This window comes from Anopheles aquasalis, chromosome 3 (genome assembly GCF_943734665.1).
Source record: "Anopheles aquasalis chromosome 3, idAnoAquaMG_Q_19, whole genome shotgun sequence".
Taxonomy (NCBI): domain Eukaryota; kingdom Metazoa; phylum Arthropoda; class Insecta; order Diptera; family Culicidae; genus Anopheles; species Anopheles aquasalis.
The window spans coordinates 16,267,501-16,276,568 of record NC_064878.1 but is presented as its reverse complement, the minus strand read 5'-3'; positions in this window follow the sequence as shown (position 1 = coordinate 16,276,568).

The following is a 9,068-nucleotide window of genomic DNA, read 5'->3' as shown; positions in this document are numbered from 1 at the left end:
GCATCCGCATCCTTTTACACATTTCGCCCCAAGTAACCTGCGTGGCAGTTGTTACGAATTCGTGGCCATAAAAATGACTTATAGGTTAAAATTTGAGACACTTCCAGAGCGCTGCGGTGCCCCGGTCCACACTACAAAAGGGAAAAGCCCGCGCAACCGCGCTGGGCGTTGGAATGTCCATCCAGGGCGCGATCGCGCCCAGATGAATCTATTACCAGCGCTGGTGCATCTCGCAAGGCCTTGAGGTCTTGGGCCGTGTTTCGGGTTTTTTTTGTGCGATCCGCCGATCGCGTCCTCGATGTGTCCGGAGAGTGAGGAAAGTATGCTGGAAACGTCTTTATTTATTGATTCCTACGAAATTTTTCACCTCAAGTGATATCTTTATTATGTTGAGCAGAATGTTAAAAATGCCGAGGCTCGTCTCGAATCCTCGCGGAAGAGAACCGAGAGAGAGAGGAAGGCGGCTGGCTTGGTGCCTTTTCGGTCCCCGAGAGTAGAGAAGTATTGTGATCGCAGCCATTGTTCCGCGTGTTCCTCGCTGGAGTGTTTGACGAGGATTTGACTTTGAAATGTTGCTACGCGAAAGTTTCTTTTTTCCAAACTGTCCTCCTCCTTGCTTCATAATATAAATATTAACCTTTTAGTGGATTGCAAGCGGCGTTTGTGGAAATCGTTTGGCCATCACCAATTTATGAACGGCTCAAACAAACGAACCTCGTATGCGACGATTCCCGCGGACTTTTGACAACTGTCCGATGGCGAATTGTGAATTTTCGCACGTCCAGCCCCCGGACTCGTCAACACCGGGAACCCAAAGTGACGAAAGGAAGATGAAATGCTACAGTTATAAATATGTATTCGTCCTCTCGTCCAGCGCGATCGGCAGCGATCTGCAGCAAGTGCCAGAGTTGTAATTGGGACGGATCATGCCGTCACTTTTTCTTTTCATTTTCGGTCACTTTCGAGTCTTTCTCTTTTTTGTGCTGATTTCGATTTCCCGCTACTCCAGACACCAGACACCAGGCATGAGGAGGCATACTCGGAGACCTGGGATCCGTAATCAACGGCAGCAGCAGGTTATGTCGCGGTCGTAGCCAACCCAATACGCAATCGACGCTCGCGTTCTGGTCGATTGCTCAGCCACCTCACCTTCCCCGTCATCATCGGCGTCGTCCGGCTTTCCGGCTGTCGGATGTCGGAGTTTACGCAATCGAGGTTTCCGGGCACGGCGTTGTACTTGAAAAATCAATTCCAACCGTGGCGTCACGTCACGTTGCTCTCAGCTACCCCCCTCCCCACCCGTTACAGCTGTGTTCCAGGCGTGTTGGAGGTGTTTCATTATAAATACTCCAACCCACGGTCCCCAGTCGAGGCCAGTGTGTATTGTCAGTGTGTCTGGCAACGGCGTGACAACGGTGACAGCCGACGGAATCATGAAGGTAGCACGATTCGGACCGCGTGTGTAATAAACGCTGTGACCATTTTGAGCAAATAAAACTGTATCAATTTCAGGTTGTTCTGGTCGCTACGCTGTTATCTGCGCTGATAATAGTGATTAGCGAGGGACTATCGCTCAAACCGAGTCCTCGAAGGGAAATTACATTTCCACGGCCCCTCCACTCGAACAACGTTGGGGGTGGGATGGAAGTAGAGAAGAACCAGACTGTGGAGAGCATGGAAGAGACAGAACAGAGTGATGAGGGTGAGAATGAGGCCCAGCCGGCCAGGCTGCGGGTAAGCAACAGTCGCCGGAAGAAGGTGGAACAGGAGACGATGAGGGAGAACAGGAAGGTGACGAAAAGCCGGAGCAGTAGCAAGGAGCGCAAGCTGCACACGAAGGTCGTCACGGTACCGTACGTGGTGCAGGTCGAAAAGCACGTTCCGATCTACATCGAGAAGAAAATAATCGTCGAAAAGGCAGTACCGATAAAGCTCACGATCACCAAAAAGGAATCGAAGCACCGTTAACCTGGTGTGACTTGATGCTTTGGAGTGTTTTAATGTGTAAATTTTATTATTTATTAAACCCTGAATTAAAACTAACATTCGTTTTTGTTTTGTTAGGGTGGAAGAGTATCTTTGAAAGAAAAGCGTCACGAAAATTGAAGAAGACATGCCTATTGGAACCTGAATATGATGTATTTGACTCTTGTAAATTAAGATGATGCATAAAATTGAGATTTACTTCGAGGAAAGGAGTCAAAAGTAATGAAAAACCCATTCGGAATGATCCTTTTAGCGCAACAATCAACATTGTAGGCATCGCAGATTTACTTCGAGGAAAGGAGTCAAAAGTAATGAAAAACCCATTCGGAATGATCCTTTTAGCGCAACAATCAACATTGTAGGCATCGCAGAACTACGAGATAATCAGTTTTGAACATTTGTTTGGTTTTTTGTTTTATTATTTAAATTGTAACGCAGTGGAAAATGGAAGAACGTCGCTACGAAATAATATTCAACAATTACACGTAACTTTCGTAAGGGAAATTAAACTAACAACATAGTTGCTATTCTGTGAAAGTTCGTCTATATTCTCAACAGCAGGGTTGAATTTGAGTTGCACTCGCGTTCAATATTTGACAAAACTTAATGTAATGTCTATTCTGACTCCATTTTGAAAAATATTATCAAAATCTATTAAATTCTTAGAGAAAATTGTAATCGTAAAAAGATTTCGTATCGATCAGTAACTAAAAGTCAAACTCTCACCATGTGTACGATCTTATTGATAAAAACAATTTGTTTTGTATTACCTCGGTTGATGTGGAGATAACAAGTTGATTTATATGACGAGTGAGTGCCATTATAACTGTTCTGTGAGCATCAAGTAACTTTCTTATTATCATATTCTTTACGATTACGATTTGACGGCTTTACGGATTTGATGCCACAAAAAAAATAGTAAAAACTCTGAAAATCTTAGGGTAACTTTAAGCAGATTTCATGTAAATTAGTATGTTATATCATCCTTACTATTGGGAAAGAGTTAACTTTTCATGAGTTGCCTTATTTATTTGTAGCATTCATAGCCTATTCGAAGCAATATTCCAATCATCACTAATATTTTAATAGCTTTTATAATGAAATAATGTAACAACTACTACTCTTATAAATTTAGTCTTATCCATCCGTTGATTTATTAAATGCCTTATACAATAACTTTACCGAGCATCGAACCTCAAAAGCTTATCGCTTCCGCTCTTCCATCTTGAGACGCCTGATCAAACACTCGGGATTGGTCTCAGGTGAACCATCGAACTGAATCGCCATCCAAAACCAAACACTCTGATCCTCCGGCATCTCAACCTCGCACCCAATCAACGAAGCGTTAATCTCACAAACACCCAAGAAGCTGCTACATGCCGCAACTCGCATTCTCACCGCATCACAAACTTCATCCTCAATCCAAAAACCGCCTGTCTAACCGCGCAATGGTCTGACCCTCTGGGCCAGGAAGCGCATGGTCAAAAGCATCCCTACTCCCCCCCCCCCCCCTTTTAAGTGATATCTCTCGCCCGCTCCTCCCCCATTTTGGCACGATAAATATTTATTAGAACACTCGGCGCAACATTCTCCAAACATTCAAATGATTTGTTTGCAGATTGTTTTCCACGCTAACGAATCCAACAAACGGAATTTGCCTGCGATTATGCGCTTTGGTTGGCCAGCTGGCTGGCTGAGGCGGCTGCTTTTGAGCGATAAGAGGGTGTCGGTGTTGGTGGGTGGCCTGCATCGATCAGCGAACCGTCGACACCGTCCGGTTCAGTCAAGTGTTAAACTGGAATTGTCAACAGTTGACCGTGCTCGTTGTCACCGTCGCCGAATGGTTGGCTCTCGCTCCAGGGACCGTGAACGCGATAATTGGCCACATTTAAAAGTCAAATCAGCAAACCACCATGCTGTGTCAGTGTGTACTTGGCCAGCATGCCATGGGTATGGGCACCAGTGGCTGGTATCTGTTTTCAGCGAATCCGGTTCGGACTTTGCAGTTCGGTTCGCGTTGGTTCGCTGGCCAGAGGAACGGCGTAGGCCGTAGGCCTAGCGAGGTGTGTAATTCCTTGTCAATTGTCAACAACGATGAACATACTTCGGTAATTGATTACTACTGCAGCACCAGCACCACTGTGCATACAGCATACATGCACAATGGAGCCAATACCATTTAGGATAACAGTCTGAAGTGCCGAAAGGTTTGAAAGAAATAGCCGGATCAAATTTCATTTCTGGTACCCAATTCCAAAGTCCAATACTCATAATACAATAGCAAAATGCAATCAGCTAGCTGCAGGCATCTAGGTACATAGCGTGTCACATAAAAGACGAAGTACTCGGCAGCACCCCTCCAGTGCAGTGCAACCTCAATTTGGAATTTACTTCTGCAGAACGAATCTAACTCGGCTCGTTACGCTACTCCGCCACGAATTTCCCAGGAGTTCCCGCAGGACCGATACCCGGGGTAGAGGATGACAAATACTAAATTATTTGCTTGTTTTCCAACGACACTGACTTCCAGCGAAACTCTACTTCCCAATGGCCCTCTCTCACTCACTCTCTCTCTCTCTCTGTCGCACTCGGTCGATCGGCTACTACTAGCAACGTACTCATGGTGACCGACGAACAGTGATCAAAGCTTGCTACAGATAGCTTCAATGGCGGCAGCTAAGTCCACCTGGACTTTGCACTAAATGGAATCCAGGGAGTGAGAGAGAGAGCGTAGGACACGAGAACGGTGCGCGAGGGGGCCAATAAATTTTCCAACATCCAACATCGTCCCGAAAAACCCTGGTGCTCAGTATCGATATCCCAAAGCCCCCGCTGACTACCCAAAACAAGGCTCTTCGGTCGGTAGCAAACACGGGGCCATTCGCCTCGGTTCTCCGGCTTTGTAGAGAAACGGTGCTCCAGTTGGTGAGCATGGCCGTAAGGGGGGTGTGTGGGATGGGCAGCTTAACGCTTATGTACACTAAGGACTCCGCGGTCACGGTACGGCAACAGATGCTCGCACAAATAGAATTTGCCGTTGCTACCGTGCTTCTGAGCTCGAAATCGAACCTTATTCGGAGCTCCGGGGTACATAAAGGACGGAACAACCTCCCTGGCCAGGGCAAGTAGCCAAGCTCAGCGGCGTAGTCACGGCGAGCACCTAATAGAGAAGTAGCAGTAGCAGTCGTAGTAGTAGCAGAAGTCTGGTACTGGTAGCTATGGCAGGAGGTATTGCAGCTGGTACTAGTTATTTTAGTAGCAATACCGCTACTGGTACAATACCAAAGACGGGTTCCAGTTCGTTCGGCACCATAAACCATATCGATTCCAACGCTTGCTCGTCCTACAGAAGGCAGAAGGCTTTGGCAGTTGGTGGTGTGCCGACACATAAATGTTTACATGCACCGTCGTCGCAGAGCGCGGCCCTTGTTTGGATGAGTACGAGTTAAACAGTTGCGTGAAGTGTGCATCTCGTCATTGTTTCCCTCTTTCGGAACAGGCAGCAAACAGTTCCACTTCTCAGCCGGTAGCACCCTTTCCCAAACAAGGAACATTATCGTTGGAACATATGCATTTCCAGAGCCGATTTTTTCCCCGTTTCGGTTCCACCTCAAGTTTGTCATTCACCGCACCTAGTAGCGGAGTCTTATTACGATAAACTAGACGCTTTTATGTGCGTTCCGGAAACTTGTAACTAATCCAGCGGACAAACGGACCGCACAGAGACAACGAGCAAAGCGGAGCCGGGGGATTGCTGGGTTTGGAATCCAAAAAAGCGTTCCTCAAACGTGCAAGGTAAGCGTTGCGTGGTTGCGTTGTAAATACATAGTGCCGAGTGCCCCGGTGCGAGATGGTGGCACGCTACCACCAAAGGTAGATTTCCCGTATTTGGCCCTGCCGGGGACAGCATTCCACATCGAGACCACCGTTTCCACCCAGGAATGGTCGAAGCGACATAGGGAGTGGTCTCCTTTCTCGTGTTTTCCACAGCTGTTCGAGTTCAACCAGCAGCAGGACTTTTCCAGGGCTCCATCGCTCGAAGGTAGCCTGTATCGAATGTGAAGGAGAAAAAGAGAGGGAGAGTGAGAGAGAGAAAATGCACAAAAAAAACATGCGGACAAAAGTATCTCGTCGTACGGTTATGGTACCAGACCGTACTCGTGTTATTAGCTTCGAAACTCCGACGGGTACCACTTCTTGGCTACATGGCTACGGCTATTAGGTTCACTCTTCGTATCTCTCTCTCTGCTTCTTTGTGTCTCTTTCCAACACTCTGTCTGGTCTGGTAAGGTACATTTTTTTTCAATTTCGTTAGCGTTCCACATGTACATAAACCCGGGGCCCGAAGGAAGCAAAAAAAGGCGATCGTTCTGCTTCGAGTTTCTTGCGGGGATATTGGACAGCAAATGGCGTCGCTACGTTTTGCGGTATATGCGGGAAACGACTCCGCTGGCCTCCCATGGCAACCGACCATAGTTGACTCTGTCTCAGAAGTGTCGTACCGAGCGACACCTTTTAATTAGATTTTCTGAACGGAGACTGGCGATGCGATAGCGGGCGATACATTGTATCGCCACCATGGTTACGCGATTAGTTGTGTGGCGAGAAATTCCTCCAATACACCCAACACAAGAGTATATACAGAGCCATGTACAGTGCTTGAGGTCCCTTGGAGTATTTCTTTCAAAGATCCATATTATATGCTCAGTAATATACCTGATACTCTACTGCGTTAGTCCATTAACTGAGTCTGAGTCAACCCCCCGAAACGTCTTATACACCTCGAACTCGTCACACACGCAAGTACAAAGTATAATCCCTTTTCCCTGAGATTAAAACTCGCCTGCCAACGCTCACCGGGGACAAGGTCCTTGACAGTCGTCTAAATTCCTCTCGTCCACCAATTAATCATCCTAAGCTCTAGACGGAGACCACACATAATAAAACAACGATATCACGATCGACTCGGAGAGCAGCTTCTCAAAAAGGGAGTCACTGCAGTACTCCTGCCGGGGTCTCCCGTCATCGTCTCGAGACTGTCGATAAATTCTCTTCTCAAACAGGACTAATCTCCTCCCCACACACAGCTTGGTCGTTGACTTGACTTGCGTCGACTTGATATCTGTTGGGAGTCGGCAAGGCGAGAAAAGTTCTAATTACAACAATTAACCAACGGTCGCCCGTTCGCCGTCGGAGCATCTTATCTTTTCGCCAAATATCTTCGCCAACCGTCGGACCGTCGGATTTTCCTTCGAAACGCGCTGACAGAAAGGAAGCTCTGTGCGTGCCCTCTCGCAACTGTTCGAGCACGCCATGTGTGAACGATAAATCACATTTACGCTTATCCTCATCCTAGTTTATAGTGTCTCTTCACTCACTCAACGGCTGGGCTCGGCTGGGCGGCGATTTCTGCCCAGTAGCATCCGTCCGTGGTGCCAATGTAGGTGACAATAAAACAAACGCACTGCTGAAGACTTCCCAGCCTCCTCGGGCGGGTGAGGGAAGTTTCTACAAAACAAGGATGAACATGATATACAGGACCGATGTGTGGGGATGAAAATCATCGATTTTCTGGCATATCACACATCGGGGTTGGTGGTTGGTCTTCCGAAAACATTGCGCAACCGAAAAGAACCCCTGGCAGCTGTGGAAAGTGGTTTAATCACTTTTCATGCAGTTCTGCGCAATTTATTAGCCACAACGAAACGAGATAGCAGATGAGTGCTAAAAGCGACCGTTTAACGTGGTGAACTGTTTGTCGGCTTTAGTGGAACTTTAAGAAACATGCTCAAGACCCGAGCGGTGATTACTGCACTAACGGGCCCGTAGAGCAACTGACCACGCGAAAGTATTTTGCTTTCAATTTATTACTGGCCTAGCAGTCGAGGAATGTTTTTGGCCGCAGTATAAATATAATTCCGCCCGGTTTGTGTTTAATCCGTCCGGTTTTGTAACATCCTAGAGCGCCGTGGAATGTGAAGCATTCTTTCGGATCTGATGTATAAATTCATCACCAAAGCAAAGAGCCTGCTCCGTGCGGTTGTTCCCTTGGAGAGTGTTTCGAAAACAGATTTCAAACTAGAGATTCCGTTTTGGTCTATAAACTACGAATCAGCCATTGGTGAAAACTGTTTTACAAAGCGCGTCAATCGGTGGAAACAAATGGAAAGCGTTAGTCAGTGTATCAAATCCATGAACGGTTCCGTACGCATTCTTTTTAAGTAGGATAACAGCATCGAGCCTTGCGTTGATTGATTTGGAGGTATACAGAGTTAATATTATGTTATCAGTATTATGCGAACTTCTTTTCGAAGGTAAAAAGGACTCTAGAATTATTTGACCTGAAATTACATATTATAACAATGGCAACTAATTAAACTTCCACCAAAAAGCATCTCACTACTAAAAATGGTTAGAAATCGATCTGTCAAATCTCACACTCTAGTACTCCGTTTATTTCTCAGCAACGGTGACTCGAACCAAGATGCTTTCTTAATTTTCCTCCTAAAAACATAAAAAAACGTCATTGAAATGGGTAGTTCCTCGATTTACTGATTCAATTTGCCTAGAAGGGACCTCTGCATCGCTTGATTGAAGTGAAAACAAGATTTACCGCCCTTCAACACACATTTGGGCGGAACGGACCAAGAATGGTTCTCCATTTTGGAAATAAAAAAGGGAACGACTTCATTTGAAATGCTAGCTAAAAATACACCACCGCCACCACCGTCCTACCTTCAGGGAAACACGATCATCATCATCATCATCATCAACAGCCGTTGAAGGCGGCATCAACACCGATCACCGGGGAACCCCATTTGCTCCCGGGTTTCGGTAACGCACTTAACGGGTCCCCCCCCGAACGGCAAGCACCAAAACCAGGCCGCGGACCAAGAAAAACGCGCCATTCGCCGGCACCAATTTAGTCGCGCTCCAATAAACCTCCATCGCCGCCAACCTCGGAGTGGGACTGCTTCGTGACGAAGATCCCACACGCCTTCACGTGAACACATTAATGCTTCAAAAGGGCCTACGCCCCAAAAAAGATCTCCTTCCAACATGAAAACCCATAAAGCTGTGCT